At 38.6% G+C, this 19,549-nt stretch overlaps 1 protein-coding gene and 1 pseudogene across 2 annotated transcripts in view; both read right to left on the bottom strand.

Moving 5' to 3' along the window:
* slc8a4b (solute carrier family 8 member 4b) overlaps nt 1-9,941 on the bottom strand; it is a 129,098-nt gene extending 119,157 nt beyond the window's left edge. For both annotated transcript variants that reach the window (XM_044098386.1, XM_044098385.1), the window contains exon 1: nt 9,806-9,941. The gene's annotated coding sequence lies outside the window, so the exon portion shown is untranslated. The remainder of the gene's footprint in view (nt 1-9,805) is intronic.
* On the bottom strand, nt 994-4,562 carry LOC122820690 (annotated as a pseudogene).
* Nucleotides 9,942-19,549: the final 9,608 nt, after the last annotated feature.

The following is a 19,549-nucleotide window of genomic DNA, read 5'->3' on the forward strand; positions in this document are numbered from 1 at the left end:
ACAACTTTTATTGAATTTATTAAGTGCTCTATCATTTTCGTGTGCTAAAGAACAACGATCTAAAACCAACTAAACTTTGATTCTTTTTCCTTACAGGACAGACAAACATCAGTTGTTCCTGTTAATCCAGGGTCTGCAAAAGAAGAGAAGATCCGGTAGTGATGGATGATTAGGATCTGTGTTCACTGTGATATTATTCATCAATAATAATAATGTAGCTTATTAGTATGCTGTTACATAAAACCATAAAGATAAATTGTACTCTTCCAACTGTTGTGACTTATAAAGCAACAATTTTACCGGTTGTTCTCCGTGTTTTTCTTTCTTGTTAAAACTCTGACGATAAACAAAGCGTTGGAGGATGGTTTTGCGGAGGATCGGTTTAGCATGATGCTCTCTGATTGTGTCTTAATGTGACTTTTACTACGAGACTTTATGGAACTCCAGTTGTGTCCGGTAATAACGGATTAAGCTCTAACTTGGTAGATTTTTATATTTCCAATTATTTACTATCATTTGTAATAAAGTAATGTCAACACCACAGATTCAGCTGTGAGGAGTTTGTTCTAGTCATCTTAAAGATGGAAAAAGTCAATGTCCTGTTGATTCTAAGTAACTGAATGATTAACCGAATGACATTTTATTCATTTCAGAGTTCAACCAGCGAGGTTATTCATTTTGTGGCGGTCCTAGTCTTAGAAAGAAAGAACCAAAGATAGAAAGCAGTAAATGTTCATGTTGGTTCCAAAGGCTTCTCCTGAAAATATGGATCAAATCAGGGTAGGAAACATCATTTTTACATCATTGGGATATTAAAAGTCTTTTATCTAAACATCTTATGAGTAGGTTTTTATTGTTTCCTTAAAACTATTTAAGGAGTGTTGATTTCATCTAAAATTTTAAGGGATCATAGAGGTTTTAAAGCTAATAAAACAATGAAAATGTACTACATGGCTTGCATTTGAAGCTGTAACCCAACACAGGGTAGACTTTTCACTGTGATGGAGATATTTGTCTCTTTAAAGACACCTTTGACCATTACAGCTGGTCCAGGCCACATCCAATTCTGAGAGGGGAGACACGAGGCAAACAAACCGTTTAATTATTCCCAGTAAGAAGAAGAAGATTTAAGGGTATTTATTATAGTCATTTATCCACAGTAGTTCCTACAAACCGGGGTATTGATATCCTATTGACACCATTTTGTAAGCAGTGAGATTTCATGTCTTCCAGACTCTGTCTTAGGCTGACATACATGGGTTTCTGGTTGCCTTTTTTCTTTGTGATTTGAGACACATAATAAGAAAGATACAGGAACCAGATTGAATAACAAAACAACTCTTGGTCCTATGCAGTATAATTGACTGTGGTATGTTTACCAGACAGTAGATGAAACGTTGATCATGTGTCAGGACAGCACACTATTAGGCAGCTTCTCTATTAGGACATACATTAAAAGTACAAAACAGGATATGATTTAGCTCTTGCTGTTGAAATCATAGATTTGAATGAATTGCAAAAACATAAAACATTTTTTCCTAAACAAAGACTTTTTAATAACTAGTTTGACTCACTCTGCTCCTTTAACTCTGAGACTCGACCAAATTTCTTCTTGAACATCACCGCTATGCCTGCTCCCATGCGACAGTGTTAGAGAATTTTCGGTATTATCATTTTGTTATTACTTTAGTTCAAATTCAGTCTGTTTAAAGTGTTCTCTTCCTTATGTGTGTATGAACTGACCTGGAGGTCAGGACTGTCTGTTTATCTTCTTGTGAAACCGTTAAATTCTGTGTTTCTCAGACCCTAAATTATTTTTGTTTTGTTAACAGCTTGACCGAAATTTGAACCGGGCTCAGATCGTAGATCAGTTATCACACCTGAAATTGGGTTGCTGGTTTTTTAGGTTACATGTTTTACGACCTCTTTTGTTTTTACTAACTACCCCCTTGGCTGTTTTTCTTAGGGTTTCTTATTGATAGAGTTTCTCAGTTTTGTACATGTTGATATTTTCTACAAGCGCGAATTGGAGAAAAATATATAATCATAAAGTACTGAGTTGGTATCAGCGCTTACTACAGCCTTGCTTAACCCCTCTACATCTGTCCCAACACTAAGCTGTGTCACTCTGTGCCTCCAAGCATCATTTTCTTTTTTAGCCTTAAAATTTTAGATGAAATCAACACTCCTTAAATAGTTTTAAGGAAACAATAAAAACCTACTCATAAGATGTTTAGATAAAAGACTTTTAATATCCCAATGATGTAAAAATGATGTTTCCTACCCTGATTTGATCCATATTTTCAGGAGAAGCCTTTGGAACCAACATGAACATTTACTGCTTTCTATCTTTGGTTCTTTCTTTCTAAGACTAGGACCGCCACAAAATGAATAACCTCGCTGGTTGAACTCTGAAATGAATAAAATGTCATTCGGTTAATCATTCAGTTACTTAGAATCAACAGGACATTGACTTTTTCCATCTTTAAGATGACTAGAACAAACTCCTCACAGCTGAATCTGTGGTGTTGACATTACTTTATTACAAATGATAGTAAATAATTGGAAATATAAAAATCTACCAAGTTAGAGCTTAATCCGTTATTACCGGACACAACTGGAGTTCCATAAAGTCTCGTAGTAAAAATCACATCAAGACACAATCAGAGAGCATCATGCTAAACCGATCCTCCGCACAAAACCATCCCCCAACGTTTGTTTATCGCGTCAGAGTTTTAACAAGAAAGAAAAACACGGAGAACAACCGGTAAAATTGTTGCTTTATAAGTCACAACAGTTGGAAGAGTACAATTTATCTTTATGGTTTTATGTAACAGCATACTAATAAGCTACATTATTATTATTGATGAATAATATCACAGTGAACACAGATCCTAATCATCCATCACTACCGGATCTTCTCTTCTTTTGCAGACCCTGGATTAACAGGAACAACTGATGTTTGTCTGTCCTGTAAGGAGAAAAGAATCAAAGTTTAGTTGGTTTTAGATCGTTGTTCTTTAGCACACGAAAATGATAGAGCACTTAATAAATTCAATAAAAGTTGTTCATTTACATTATACTCGATTAAACTAAAAAGGAAAGGTATTATTTATACTCTACAATTCAGAGTAGAATTCAGTTTTTAAAGAGATACAAATTTTTTAAAGTTTTGACAAACCTTAAAGTCTCTTCAGCTCGTGGCGCCGTTTCCGTGAAGTTAGAGTTCATGGAGAGAAACTTGCTGTTCTGTTCAGTCAGCATGTTGCCGATGTCAGAAAAATCTGCTGTCATGTTATGAGCTGGGAAAAAAATCAACAAACATGTTTGCAAAAAAAAAAAAAAAAAAGAAGTGGCATCGTATTTTCACCTAAGACTTATAAAATAGTTTCATGATTTTGGTTACACCTGTAGAATTTAAACTGAGGTAACGCTGAAAAATAAATTGTTTGGTAGTTTGAAAAAGAGGAGATATTAAAGACACGCTAACCTAAACGGCTGCAGATGCAACCATTGCAGAAAATGAATCAAACTCATGTAACATGGTGTAATGTTTCACCTCTCTGCAACACTTTGAGACACCAAGCTTTATTCTTTTTTAAACCCTCGCTATTTGATCAGTAGAAAAAACAGAAACATAAAATTTACTCAGTTTACATCTGTAAGATGACTAGAAGAAGACTCACTGTGTACACTGAGGCCTATGAGTTCAGCCAGAATTAAAACATTCAGGATTCCCAAGCATACGACCACACCGAGGCCGAGTCTCTCTTTGGAGCTGCTCCAACCTTAACAAAAACCTTAACATTAGAAAAAATTGAATAACATACATACTAGATTTCTCTGTAACTTCATTCTTACCTGTGTGATTAGATGCAGTTTGTCCAACAGGTTCCATATTGACGTAAATTTCCTCCATCGCTTCAGACTCTGTGTTGGATTTTAACATTAACTATAAAATTCACTGCAGTCGTGGAACTAAGTGAAAAAACTGTGGAAAAGAGGTTCAACATAAAAAGTAAACGTAGTTTAGAGATAACAACCAAATAAAGAAATTCATGAGTTCACGGTTTCAGTATTATTTTCTTAAATATCTTACACAATATAAAATTCTTGTTCTGTATCAATGAATATTTATTTCTCTTTTCTCTCTGTTTTCCTTCAGCTTGGTTAATCCTACTTGTAATAAACACATTACACTTTTCTATGGGTGAAAAAATAATTGACTCTTTCCATCTTTAAGATGATGCTGAATTAAACATAGCTTTGAATCACTGACATAAGGATGAAAAATACATCCGATATTGTTATGTTCCTGCACCTTGTGTCCAAAAATATTTCCTAAAGACTAATAAATTGTTGGAGCAGATGACCGGTTCCCTCCTTGGTCATGCGGACCCAACAGTTTTTCAGTTCTCATTCTGTCCTGATAACTAGTCACAGCCTTGCACTCAGTAAATACAAATATCATCTTTGCATTTTTCTTTCTAAATCCTCTTTTAACACTATTTCTTGTCCAGTAGCAGAAATACTTACATTAAGAAAGCACAATGCCTGAATTGCATTATTACCAAACTTCTATAACCGCTGGATCAAATAACTATGGAATTGTACGTATTTATTCATATTTTAAAGACTTGTACTTTTAGGACTGCCATCTAGTAAAAAGAAAAGCTACATGAGCAGCTACATGAGCAGCTGCTTGAGCTGACCAGTACTGTCTAAAACTCAGTCACCATCTTTCCTCATCTTCTGAAACAGCCACCAGGCAGATCAACGGTTTGACAAACAGTTTGCTTTGTGAAGCACCGCCTCACTGGGAGGGAATCAAAAGACTAACATACCAATCGGGTGCAAGTTGGGCGGGTTAAAGTAAGAGAAACCAGATACTGCATTCAAAGCATGCTGAAGACCAGCAAGCCAAACATTCACATATGTACCGATATGTAGAAGAATGTTGGAGTTCAGGAGATCTAGGATAGAAGATTTGACTGAATCAAGACGTTGCCCAGAAGTTCAGACTGGGAAGTTAATTGGCAAACTGCTAGCTAAGTATGTGGAGCAGGAAAATAGGTTGTATTTACTTACATTTATGCAAAGCAATTGCCTTAAAAGATTCAATTACTGCATCATATAAAAGACAAGTGTAGTTACACTGTGTGATTTTGGCAAACAATATTCTTAAACTCATCCAAAATGAGTTTTTAAACTCATCAAAATGTTATTCTCTGCAAAACTTCTTTTATTTTCTGCCTACAGCAGCAGCAGCAGCAATATATTTGTTACATAGATTAAAGACACACGGTCTCATTATTTGACATAATTGTACTGTTCAAAATTTTTCAGTTTGTTTGAGCAGAAATGAGGTAGTGTCTGGATGTGTTAAGATGTTAAACTTTTACCACCCAAAATCCTCGCTACTTTCAAATAGTTCACTTTTTATTTTAGTTGTTGCATGGACTCAACTTAAATAGATTAACTTGTAAAGCTTTATTTTTTTAACCAAACGTTCCTGCCACTTGTTTAAGATGAGTACAAACAATAAGTTGATAATAATTAAGGGATGTTCACTTGAACTTTTTTTAAGTGTGATGTTTTATTTTACAGTGAGGAAGGCCGGAGTCTAGCTTTAGCAGATGGCTGAAGGCGTCTGATCCACGCTTCAAACTCAGTACCTGTTTGCTCTAAGGCCAAAACTTTGGTAAGGTTAAATTTAGTCAGCTACAGAAAGTCAGACGGTTCAATGTGAGAAATCACTTTAGGTGGTCAAGTTTCTTGTCTGATCAGATCTTGTTAGTCATTTACATAGTACGATTACTAATTAACAGTTGATTATTTTGTGTCTAGATGCAATGTAATCATTCAGTTCACAATTGAAGTTTTATTATGGGGATTCTGCAAATTAAATATTTCATAGTATATTTCATAATATATTTCAATGATTCCTTTCATACAGTCCCTGAAAAGGAAAGATTACCTTTCAGAGAAATAGAATTTTGATTGCTTTGAGTTTGATGAAATTTGACTTAATCTGACTGATAGATCTTCTTTAACGCATACTGATGCTTTGCATTGATCATTTATAAGCTTATCAATTACAAGAGGCGCACTGTCTGTTAGTGAACATTAGTGAACAGACGGCATCATTAGGACCAAGGAACAAAAGCTGTAGATAATTTTATCGGCAACAAAACAATTCACCATATTGTGACCAACTCTTGGAGCGTAGTTGTGTAGTGAGTATGTTTAATTTAATTTTATTAATTTTATTTTTAGGTAAAGTGTACCAATAGCAAACCTAGTCAATGTTATCATAAGTTGGACTAGCTGTCAGAAGATGTAAGCAATTCACCGTGAGAGGGAGTATTTAAGAAAAAAACACAAATTCATTGATTGAATTGTTGGTTGATATCCTTCATATATTTAAATTTGTGCAACAAACACCAAAAGAAAGAAAAAAAAACTATATAAAACCTGAATGGCCATTCATAAATATTTACATTCAATAAATCGATAGAAATCCAGGTACTACAGGGATTTTAGTTATGCAGGCATTTGCGATATCTTCAAAAATTACAGATTTGAACTTTTTATTGTTATATTTTCTTGCCTTCACTCCCCTTTGAGATTGTCAGACTCAAAGGATTGTAATTGGATTCTTATTGTGTTCTATATCAATATAGCAACTCGATATAAGGACTGACTTAATGGTAATAAGAAGGTAAAAGGTAAGCGCAGTTACAAAAATGCTTTTCATTAAAACGTTTTGTTTATTGTAGATTAAACAGTTAAAATACATGAATAAGAGCAGCAGTTTAGATAAAACATTTTAAAATGCAATTTATTTGAGCAAAACAACATAATGGCTGCTAAGCACTTCTTTTTGAAACAGTCGTTTTATTTGTAACAATAAGCCATTTTATGGCGGACCGGGTACTTTTTTCATTACTGTCAACATAGATAACTTTATTATATCTGCCCTAACTACAATAAACTAGTAATAACTAAATAACTAATCACAGCATGACCTATAGTGTGCTTTCTGCTTTATTTTTAGCTTAACGAGCAAGAACTAGTTCAGATTGTAGCTGCAAAACTGGTTCTGTGAACACGAATCAATTCAGGTTTAACTGAATTAAGTAGTTGTTAAGAGTGAACTGACTGAAAACTTAGGTGGAACAATTCAGGCAATATGACTGCTAGTAAATACTACAAGTTCTTATATTCACAGGATTACTCAAGTGTGTAAGATAATGGATGAAGGGAAAGCATCATTAGGGCCAAGAAACATACAGCATATAACTCAAAGACAAAAGTAGTGATTAATTAGTTAAAGGTAAAAAAAAAAATAAAAGAATTCCCATGTTGGAGCAACTCTTGGAGCGTGGTTGTGCAATGTAAAAATTTTCAACTTTAGGGAAAGCTGAAAGATACATATGAGTAGCTTCACCAAGGCCTGTTTAGTATCTGTAGGATATTCTTCAGAAATAAATTTACAGATGAGGGACTTTTAAGGACATGTATCACACTAGCAAGTGTGACAGAAAAAAAAATCTATAAGAGTTTCAAATTTAAGTGATGAAGGAAATCACAAACTCAGTCAGCACTGACTAATTCTGCTACCATAAATAATGCAGTAAAACAGTTAAACTTTAGGTTTTCTTTAGAGGTATGTTTACTCTTACGCAGGGACACCCATGCGCACACCGACACACACACGCATGCGCATACGCACACACACAGCGATGGCAGGGGCCGGGGTCAGCCCTGCCCCACACACACACACACACACACACATACACGCCCATGGTTGGGCGATGTCAGCCCTTTCTACTCTTATGCCCTCTGAGACCTGCAGAAAATGCCAACTTTTTGAAAAATGTGTTTTTTCTGAGACATAGAGGAAAATAAATCGTAGGAGCCCTCTCCCGCCCAAATTCTGGGACCTACAGAAAATGCCAACTTTTTGAAAAATGTGTTTTTTCTGAGACATAGAGGAAAATAAATCGTAGGGGCCCTATCCCAAGCAAATTCCCAAGAGCCAATAGTGAATATGCCTGGTGATCAGAGGTCAGGAGAACTATCCTGAGGGATTTCTGTCCTCACCTCACACAGGGTGTATGTGCGACACATACTCTTGACACACAGATGGCAGGACCGCATCTCCCGCTTCACGTCTTAGGAAGATATTCAATTGAAACCCGAGGTAAATACAACATCCCAAATCTATTTAAATATATTATATTGTATATTAATCTAGATTATTTAAACTCATAATGTTTTTTCATTCTTTAATTGTATTAATCTTAAAACTCTGATGTCATAACAGATGGGGTGATTGGGGGGAGGGGCGGTAATACACCGGAAGTGGGGGAGGGGCGGTAATACACCGGAAGTGGGGGAGGGGCGGTAATACACCGGAAATTAAAATGATTAGGGTCATTAATCACTCCCGATTAAAATTTGACTAAAGCCGTCCTATATAGTCTCTCTGCCACTAATCGCATTCAGAGTTTTCCTGATCATCCTCAGAGGTTTGTTAGAGAATATTAGTGAGCAAACAGCTTCATGACGGTTAAAACAGAGTTAGGGTATAAAACAAGTTTCTAAGCTTTGAACATCTCAGAGCTCTGTTCAATCAACACTGGGCTTTTTGCTATGCAGACCTGCAAACCGACCAGCTAATGGCTATTAACCTAAACTTCACCTTGGATCAGGAGAGTATTGATCAAAGAAGCAGCCAAGAGCAACAAAACACTCCAACAGTGCAGTAAAACATGGTGGTGGCACCATCATGCTGTGGGCATTTTCTTGAGCAGGAAATCATACTTTATGATTATTTTTGTGTGACTCTATGGCTGTAAATGCATGATACTGTGTTAGCTTCACAAACACAAATACTGCCCTTGAAAAACAATTCCCATTTGTAATGCACTTCTTTACCAGACAGAAAAAAAAATTGTCACTAAACTGCACACAGTAGCTGCATTTAATCTTATTTTCCTATTTATTGATACACTTTTATTAACACACTGTGACGAAAACCAGTAAAAATTAAATGTAGGGATTTCCAATCATTAATTGGAATTAATGGCGATAATGATCAATCAGAATAAGTGAAAACCATATGATAAATATTCACCACTAGATGAACACGAGCAAACACTGCAAAGATTTTTATGTATGAATAAAAAACAAAACAAAGAGAAACCTTGATGATTTCCTTTCACTTCATAATTTTACTCTGTGTTGTTCTGTCAGGAAATCTCAATAAACCATAGTGACGTCACAAAATGTGAACATATCCCAGGGGTTGTGAATAGCTTTGTTTATAAAATCATTAAAGAATATTTTTAAAATAATAATAATAAAAAAACAATAACTAAGCCTGAGTTCATGGTTCCTCTCCCCGCTCCTGACCCCAGTCATCCCTCCGTGAAATTCTCGGTCCTTGGTCACTCGTGCCTTGCGGGATCAAAAGGAAAATCGCCTTACGCACGACTGCGTTGTCTCCAAAAACAACGCGCACCGGTTTCGCGCTTAATTGGACCCATAATGAAGGCGTTTCCGTGGTCCGGGCAGCGCTCTGCGGCGCCGCATGCACACCTGAGGGCAGCGCTACCCTCACTCTGGCAGTTCCCTCTTACATTACGCTCTTCTTCCTCATTTACGCATCCGCACACCATCAAGTGTGGCCAATATTCATTTAACAGCATGAAAAAGAGAAACAGCGTAAAAAAGAGAAACACGCGCGGCTTTTTTGGGGTGGGTGGGGGGGGGGGGGGGGGGGGTTGCGCTTGCTCACCGGTTCTGTGTAGTAGAATGAGTCCAGGTCGGGTTCCGTTCATTGATTCACCGAGAGGTTCCTCTGTGTGTGTTCACCCTCTCCTTCATTCAGCAGCTGAATAAACATCTCTCCTCCTCTGAAGCCGCGGCGCAGCTCAAACGCCCTCCTCTCTCTCTCTCTTTCTCTCTCTCTCTCTCTCTCTCTCTCTCTCTCTCTCTCTCTCCTTCTCTCTTTCTCTCTTCTTTATCTGTCTGTCTGCAGAACAAGGCGACTGATGGTGAAAAATCAAGCTTTTCTATGCAGCAGAGAAACAAAGTGAAACCGGAGAATCTGATACTTTCAGCAGCGATGCAGAACTTATCGGTGTTTATTCGCTCATAATTAGCAAACAGCAGCTTCCTCAGCAGATTACATTTGAATCCTCCTGCTAATATTTAATGACTCCTGAAACCCACTGAAAATCACAAAAAATATTTGTAATGTACAAATAAAAATAAAAAATTTTTAAGAATATATTACACTGAAAAAAATACCTCTTTGGATGAACATTAAAAATCATGAAAAGGTTTTCCACCTGATTGCTTACTTTCAGCACCATGTAATTCTGTTACTCCTATTTAAAGCACCTTAATTTATTACAGTTATTCCAATGTAAAGCAATTGTGTTGCCTCAACTTATGTTATTATGGTTATTCTATGGTTGATTCCAAATCAAAGTGTTTGCTGAACTTAATATATTTATGGTTATTCCAATTTAAAGCAAATGTGTTGGCTCAACTTAATTTATCAAGGTTGATTCAACTCATTTACATTGGGTCCAAATTACATTGGACCCAATGTAATTTAAAAGAGCCAGCCCAACTAATTTGCAACACTTTGGACCAAATAATTTACTTGACTAAGATTAATGGCAATTTAGTTGAAACCAACTTTTTTTTTTTTTTTTTTCAATTTGGCGCTAGTTGCATGCATTTTTTAGACAGTCGGCAGACAGGGTGAGGACATGCGGCAAAGGTCGCCAGGACCAGGAGTCGAACCAGCAACGTCTGCGTCGAGGACTAGGGCCTCCAACCGTGTGATGTGCTAAACCCCTGCGCCACCACAGCATGCTGTAGAAACCAACTTATGTTACAGTGATACCTTCACACTAAAGTTGATCCAACTCATGAAAATTAAGTTGGCTCAAACATACTTCATGCTGAAAGAAAGCTATTTAATCATGTGGAAATCCTTTCCATGATTTAATTATGTTAATTCAGACATTTTTTTTAAAAGTCAAATACTTTTTTTACAGTTCTTAAATGCACTGTAACAGTGCAGTTTTTAAAAACATTATTATTATTATTATTATTATTATTATTATTATTATTATTATTATTATTATTATTATTATTATTGTTTGTTTGTTTGTTTGTTTGTTTGTTTGTTTGTTTGTTTGGGGGGTTTTTTAATCTTTTTTTAAAAGTTCACCTGGAAAAAAACAGCTTTGGCTTCTGGAGCTGCAGCTCCCCTAGTGGTGGCTTTGTGTCATAGCTAATTGAATTTGCAGTAACGGCTGGAAACAGGACTTTTCATAAGTTGAGGTAGCAGGAAAAATGCTGTCAGTGCCACTTGTAATGATTCAACCAAATGTAAGCTGTGCAATGAGAGATGCCAGCGTGTCAGTGAAAAGCTTTGTGTGGAACAAATGAGTTTCACCTGTTCTGCTTACAAAGGATCCAGGAAGTTAAGCAGCAAAACAAAAACATTTAACAAACTGATTAACAAACTTATTCCCTGTGAAAGAATGAGTAACTCCTAATTTAAATCACCAGTCTGGATGTAATTAATGCCTATAATGTGTCTCAATATTACAAGCAAGTATTAAGGACACTGTTTCAAGAAGGTACTTGAAAATGTTATTTGTACTTTAAATATTAATGGTTAAAATCTTGTCTTTTTGGGAAGTTTATGTGTAACAATTTCAACTTTTTTGTACGACATAAATAAGACTTTACTTGAACTTTCTATGACCTATTATTTTTCTTCTTTGGACAGGTTAGGATTGGCCTGTAGGCTATGTAAAACACATTTATTGCATTTTTTCCCCACAAACTCATTCTTAGACAATGAGATTTCAGTGTGCTCAGGTCTAGTTTGAGTTTCTGTCACAATGAGCTGCTTTAGGGCATCTTGTCACTTTAAATCCAAATAATCTGCTGCTGGCCACACCCCCCAACTCAACACTTACAGTCACACGTGAAAATGGCTGCAAACAGATGTGCAATTATTCAACCATACATTTTTGCAAAGTATTAGTGGAGCCTCCTGCACAACCAATAAGAATTTTGCACGTGGTTTCAGTCAACAACAAAATACTTGTCTTTTCCAGCAGCCATTGTACAGCGCATACAGCTGTCAAACTAGCTCACCAAATGTGCTGGAGCTCAAGCTTGGGTTGCTAGGTAACAAGTCGTGCCAATTGATCGTGACTTAACAATTTCCAGACACCAAAAAACTTTTAAGTCATTGCTAAAAACAGATGGATTGTGTTTTTTTTAACCAATTGAGACACAAATGGAGGCACTAAAAGGTGAAAATGTGAATTTCCTTTCAAGTTTGAAAGCAACAAGATGCCAGAAAAATGTGCAAGTTTAGGCTGCAACAATCACTAAAAAAAACATCGTAACATCCTGGAGAGGCCGAGCTGCGTGATGTGGATTTATAACTCCTCATAGGTCTGAGTTCTGCTAATGATATTCACCAAAGACCCTCTGTAGGACAGGTAAGTATCAGAAGATAAATGAAAGAATGGATAGAAGCATCTTCATCATGATTCACCGGCGCTCTCTGAGAAATAGTTTTGTGGTACAAAGATATAAAACCCTTAGCATGTAAATGAAACGGATGTCTTTTTAATCGATAAGTGCTGATCTTCTTCAGGAGAGCAGAAGTTGGAGAATCTCCAGCTGGATGAGATGGATGAAGAGGAGAGCGGACGAGCCGGAGCTGAGGGTTGTAAGTGCTGGTAGGATGTAGAAAATGGGGTGAGAGGTGAAGGCGAAGACCGCTGGAATCTGTGTGAGTAATGAGCGTTTGGACGGACGCAGTTTTACATTATTTTTCGCTACAGTTCATCAGAGCTGTGCCTCAGCATGAAGAGTGGCCTTTTACACCGCAGGGTACTTCACACAGCGAGGGAACATCACATAGCCCACACACACACACACACACACCCACACACACACACAGTTCCTGACTCTTTATATGTTGAAAGAACACAGATCCACACACACGTCCATGTTGAGTGTTTTCCTGAACGTACAGACGCATGTCTGGATTTTATCCACAGACTGGATGTGATGCAGTTCATTTAATGACCTTCACTAATGAGGAGCGTTGGGAATATTTTCTCAGATTAATTTAAAAATCAGAAACAAAGGCTATGTTTACACAACAGCCCAAATCCGATTCTTTTTGGACCCATATCCAACTTTTTCTACGGCAGACTGACCCAATTCTTTTCACCGCTCTCAAAAAGTCTGATTTGTGCCAAGTCCATATGGGGTACTAAATTGTTTACATATCATATGGTTTGAAAAGTCAGAAAGGTTGTATTGAATGCTACCCAACTTTTATGTAACTGATGCAAAACTCGTAATGCTGCATGAGAAGAAGCCAGAAGAGGTGAACCTGGAAGTCAACAGTGGCTGAAAATGATGATTATGAAATTATCACAATAATCCCTCTCCTGGTCCAAATAAAAATACAAACATTCAGTAGCATGAACAACAATGTAAGAAAAAAAACAAACTAATTTCTTTTGATGTAATCTATGTGCAGAGCCAAAGAGCATTTAGGGTATGCAGTTTATCACTTTATGCTTATATTTTTTGTGTGTTGAAATTCCCTGGATTCTTTTTTACAGTGTTGCACAAGCCACACTGTAGTCTTTGGATGAACATCCAGACTAATCCGGTTTAAACTGGTTTTTCTTTTCGTGCAGTTTTATTGTTGCATTACTGCCCCCTTATGGCTAGGAAAGGTATCGGCGTGCTAATTCACTTAACTAAATTTTGTTGCGTTCACACAAAACAAAATGATTTGTTTCGTTTAACATGTGACAAAATCATGTTATCTTTACTAGAATTAATTAATTAAACACAACAAATACATTTTTATGTGTTAACTTGAAGTGAAATATTAACACAAGGTGAACAACTTTCATGCTTCACTTTTTTGAGGGCATCTGGCCTCTGAATATTTTGTGTTTTCAACACATTTTGCTGCAAAGTCAGAGATTTAAAACATTAATCAGCATTTCTACAGCTTTCTTGGATCTCCTTTCTTCACTTCTGTGCATGCTAAGCTAGTCTTATCTCGTATTAGTGATTGTAAATTGGGATCAAAAGAGTTCAGCTGTGTCAGGATTGGGTACGTTTCTTTTGTAACATTTCAGAATCAACTGACCATCTTGTGCCTTTGATTAATCAGAAACGTTTCGTCAAAGACAGAAAGAAATTTTTTTTATAAAATATGACAAAAATCCACACGCTGCCATTTTTCTTCTCAACAAGCCTGATCAGATGAAACCTAACAGATGCAATCCCAATTAATCTTCTCCCATTACCTCACAGCGAGAGTCTGCAAACAGCATAACGATGTCCGGGGAGGAAGCTCTTTTTTATACTTTGGTGGCAATGAGACAATAAGCGACGCCTTCTGCCTCACTACGGCTGAAAATGATGAGTCTGAAACAGTGTGTAGGAATATTTGAAGTGGAGTTAACAGCTCCAGCCTGGAGGATAATTACTGCTTTCCATTAAATATTAATCATGTGTTTTTATGGCGCATCGTCAGACTGTATAACACTGGTTACAGTTCAGCATAGGCAGAAACTGTGAGAGATTGAGAACATTTATGAGAATAATTGCTTTAGTTAAAGCTCTTTTGTGTTTGTGCTTTAATGACTTTGGTTAAATCTGGTGCCATAGTGGTTAAAGTGTGGATTCCTCGTAGCTTTTTAAGCTCTAGAAAGTAGCAGTACTGGTGAACAAAAACACGTAAAACAGAAAAGGAAACGAGGAGGGAGAAGAATAGCAAAGCCAATGCAGAAAACCAACACTAATCTAGTCGTGAATGACTCACAACTGGATGGTCTGTTTAATGATACATTGGGCTCTGATAGAAAGAAACAAAAACCATTATCAAAAACTTCCTAAAGTACATCATTGGGAGCTGTTTTAGTCTTGGGATTGTTTGTGAATTTGGGCCCAAACTTGTGGAAAGTTCTCCTTTATATATCTTGGTGGATTTCTCTTGATTTTCCCATGATGTCACACAAGGAAGCTGAGTGTTTGAGATGCTGCCTTAACCCTCCTCCTTTATAAATGTCACTATTTAAGAAGAAAAAATGGAAAATACATTTTAAATAAGTCAAATTCATGTTCAGGATTAGTTTTTTTGTGTAGGTGGGCAATAAAAAAAAACTTTAAATGTATTTTTAAAATGAAAAGGGAGTAAATTATACTTATTGGTCTGTCATCTGTAAGAGGTAAAGAACATCACTGAACTAAATATTGATTGAAGCGGAGTTGATAATTGGATACAAACATGTTTTTGGAAAATTTGGGATCCTAACACTACTGGATTATTAGTCAATTTGACATGGGAACGTTATTGAACATAACAGAAATGAACATAACAGAAATGTTAAAATATATCCACAGACAAATAACCCAAATAACCCAAATGCCGTCAAATCAGTACGGCAGGCAGTTTTAGCATTAAATTGGTTTGGTCACATTCTCTCAATAAGAATAACGTGTGCAACATTTTATTGATAAACTCATAAAACATTTTTCGGATGAGAAATATTAACGGAAATGAACTGATGATGTCACAAAAATGTAATCAATTTAGTCAGATTATTGGATTTCTCTAAATCAAATTAGAGAATGTCTATTGTAACATTGAGAATTTATTTTGTCATTTTTGGATTCAGGGGTGATTTAATGCTCCACTTTTACCAGTGGAGCATTAAATCTTCCATCATGATTCTTGACTTGATAAAATTTTATTTAAAAATGATTTGGGTTTATTTAAATTATAATGAACGTGTGAAAAAGGCAAAATGGATAAACATGAGGAAGAAAATTCAGGGGAAATGTTTAAAAGGAAAGGAGACAGAAGTAAAGGAGAGAAATAAGCACAGAGAGAAAACAAGTTTGTTTTTGAACCTGCAGCAAGTGTTAGGATTCAAGTTGGTGTGAGTGCTCTTCTAACAGACGATCTTCGTGGGAGCGTTTCCGGCAGGCTGGCGCACCTGCAGCGGATTCCCGCAATCGGCTGCAGGATTCTTAAGAAGCGGTGGAGCAGCTATTCATCGCTCGATGGTCCCACTTGTTGGTCAGAGTCAACTCCAAGTTCTTGCCATTTCTATGATCGTTCAAAGTTAATCTTGTTTCTGTCATCTCGCAGATCTCGATCAGTTGTCTGGATCAAGCCAGGAACCACGCCTATCACAGCGCGCAGCAGCGGCTGCTCTTTGTCACCAGGACTCCTCCGCCTGCCGATCGTGCCCCTGTCACTCTCGCAGAACCTCTGTGCCTCTTGGATCCTTTCCCCTTCCTCAGCAACCCTGCATCAGACGAACTGTAAGCAATACTCTCCATTCCCCTGTCAAGATTCCCTCAACCCGGTTCTCACTAACCTCTCCCTCTCCAAGCAGAACCGGAGCCGCCCAACCGCTGCCGGTTCGAGAGTCAACCTGGATTAGATTTCATTCAACATTTATTGTTAAATAAATAATTTGAATCAAGACTTTTCGGCCTTTGTGGTAGAACCTGCATGTGGGTGAAAAACCTCAAATCCAACATGACAGAACCATCGAGCCATGTTGACCCAGCAGGCTCACACACTAGACCCGGATTAAGTTCAGCAGAACTACTAGCTCGCCACGATGCCATGCTCCGCACTTTATTGGATCAGCAGAGTTTCCAGGGCCAGGTGATGGATCAGTTGAGATCCACAGTCTCAGAACTGTCACACAGACTGGAGCATAACCCTCAGCCTCATGTTACAGCCGGAGCAGCGGCCTCCGCCCCACCACTTGGGGAGGAGCAGTCAACACCTTCAACTTCGGTTGGATCGTCCCGAGGTCGTGAGATTTCCCCTCCGACACCTGAACATTACTCAGGAGAGATTGGGAAGTGTGGAGGATTCATTCTGCAATGTTCCATTGTATTTTGCAGAGCTCCTGAATCATTCCCAGATGACTCTGCCAAAATAGCATATATGATTGGATTATTGAAAGGAAAAGCCCTCAGATGGGCAGAAGCTAAATTTAGCCTCACATCTCTCTCCCAAACACCTTTTGCCACTTTCTTAAGCGAGTTAAAGCAAACTTTTGGTTATGCAGAGTCCAGTTCAGAAATCACGCATCAGCTTTGGAACCAGAAGCAGGGGTCCCGTTCTGTAGCGGAATTTGCTATTGATTTTCGCACCCTTGCTGCCACATCGGGTTGGAATGATGAAGCTCTAAAAGGGGCATTCATTCAAGCTCTTAATGAAGCCCTTAAAGATGAACTGGTTTGCAGGGACGAACCCGCCAGTTTGGAGGATTTAATAGCTCTGGCTATTAAGATCGATAATAGACTGAGAGGGAGGTTCCGGGAGAAGAGGGGATTTAAACCTGTGCTTTTTTCAGACAAATTCGCACCTGATGTTGCCATGGAAACTACCTCGAATACGCTTCCTCCCGAGGAACCCATGCAGATTGGTCGCACTAGGATTTCTCCCGCAGAGAGACAGCGACGACTAGAAGCGCGTGCCTGCTTCTATTGTGGCCTACCTGGCCATTTCGTCGCCGCCTGCCCCGCTCGGCTAAAAGGGAGAGCCCACCAGTGATAACGGGAGTCCTGGTGGGTGGCTGTTCCAGTTCGATCTCCCGACTTTCTCTTTCTGCTTCCCTTTTCATCAATCAAAGGTCAGTTAACGTCTCAGCTCTAATTGATTCAGGATGTGAGCAGAACCTTATTGATGAAGAACTGGTAAAGAAACTAAATATTCCTACAATTTTTCTCCCTTTTGATCCAAGTTTCAGCCCTGGATGGAGGAGCCTTGCCTGTCATTTCAGCAGACTAAACCCATTGAACTTCTAGTTTCAGGCAATCACCGTGAGATTTTGATTTTTTACGTGTTTCCCTCTCCACAGACCCCGTTGGTTCTGGGCTTCCCCTGGCTGAGACAACACAATCCTCAGCTCAATTGGTATGAGGGCAGAGTGGAGTCATGGAGCAGAACCTGCCACGCAACCTGTTTACAGTCTGCCCAGATGAATCCACCATTTGACAGCACTCAGGAGGACGAGGAGGACAACAACCTGGATCTGTCCAAGATTCCCTCTGATTACCATGATCTGAAATTAGTGTTTAAGAAAAATAAAGCACTCTCGCTTCCCCCCCACCGCCCCTACGACTGCGCTATTGATCTCCTTCCAGGTGCTCCGCTCCCTCCAGTCGGCTTTATAATATTTCTAAGCCAGAGAGGGAGAGTATGCTGAAATATATTAATGAATCCCGTGCTGCAGGTATCATTCGCCCCTCCACGTCTCCGTTGGGGCTGGGTTTTGTGTCCAAGAAAGATGGTTCTCTCAGACCTTGTATCGATTATAAGTGCCTTAATCAGATCACAGTTAAAATAAGTATCCTCTTCCCTTCTCACATCAGCTTTTGAACCAGTACAGGGTGCCACCGTGTTCACTAAATTGGATCTACGAAACGCTTACCATCTGGTGCGCATCCGTGAAGGCGATGAGTGGAAAACTGCCTTTAAAACACCGTTGGGCCATTTTGAATATCTAGTTATGCCCTTCGGTTTGACTAACGCCCCTGCGGTTTTCCAAGCACTGATCAATGACGTCCTGCGAGATTTTCTGGATCACTTTGTGTTTGTTTACCTCGACGACATCTTGATCTTCTCCAAGACCATGAATGAACACAAACAGCATGTCAGGTTGGTCCTACAACGCCTTCTCGAAAATAGTCTGTACGTTAAAGCGGAGAAGTGCGAGTTTCATGTACCTTCCATCTCGTTCCTCGGGTTCATTTTGGAGAGCGGGCAGGTGAAGCCGGATCCGGGGAGGATTCGCGCAGTTTTGGATTGGCCGATCCCATCCTCTCGTAAGCAGCTACAGCGTTTTTTGGGGTTCGCTAATTTTTATAGGAGATTTGTCCGTAATTATAGTCAAACGGCAGCTCCCATGACCAGTCTCACGTCTACGAAGATCCAGTTTTTCTGGACACCGGAAGCAGATGCAGCGTTCACTGCTCTGAAAGAGAAGTTTGCTAACGCCCCGGTCCTGATCCAGCCAGATTCCACTCGGCAATTCACTTTGGAGGTGGATGCCTCCAATTCAGGGGTGGGGGCGGTTTTATCTCAAAACTCGCCCTCTGATCACAAAATGCACCCGGCGCTTTTTTTTCTCGCCGACTGTCACCTTCTGAGAAAAACTATGACGTAGGGGACCGTGAGTTGTTGGCTATTAAACTGGCTTTTGAGGAGTGGCGTCACTGGTTGGAGGGGGCTGAGCTTCCGATTGTGGTGTGGACGGATCACAAGAATCTGTCCTACCTGCAGACGGCTAAACGGTTGAATCCTCGACAGTCGAGATGGTCTCTTTTTTTTTTCACGGTTCAATTTTATCATTTCTTACAGACCCGGTTCTAAGAATGTGAAACCAGATGCGCTCTCTCGACAATTCTCCTCTGATGATGAGGATCC

This window comes from Gambusia affinis, linkage group LG18 (assembly GCF_019740435.1).
Source record: "Gambusia affinis linkage group LG18, SWU_Gaff_1.0, whole genome shotgun sequence".
NCBI lineage: Eukaryota > Metazoa > Chordata > Actinopteri > Cyprinodontiformes > Poeciliidae > Gambusia > Gambusia affinis.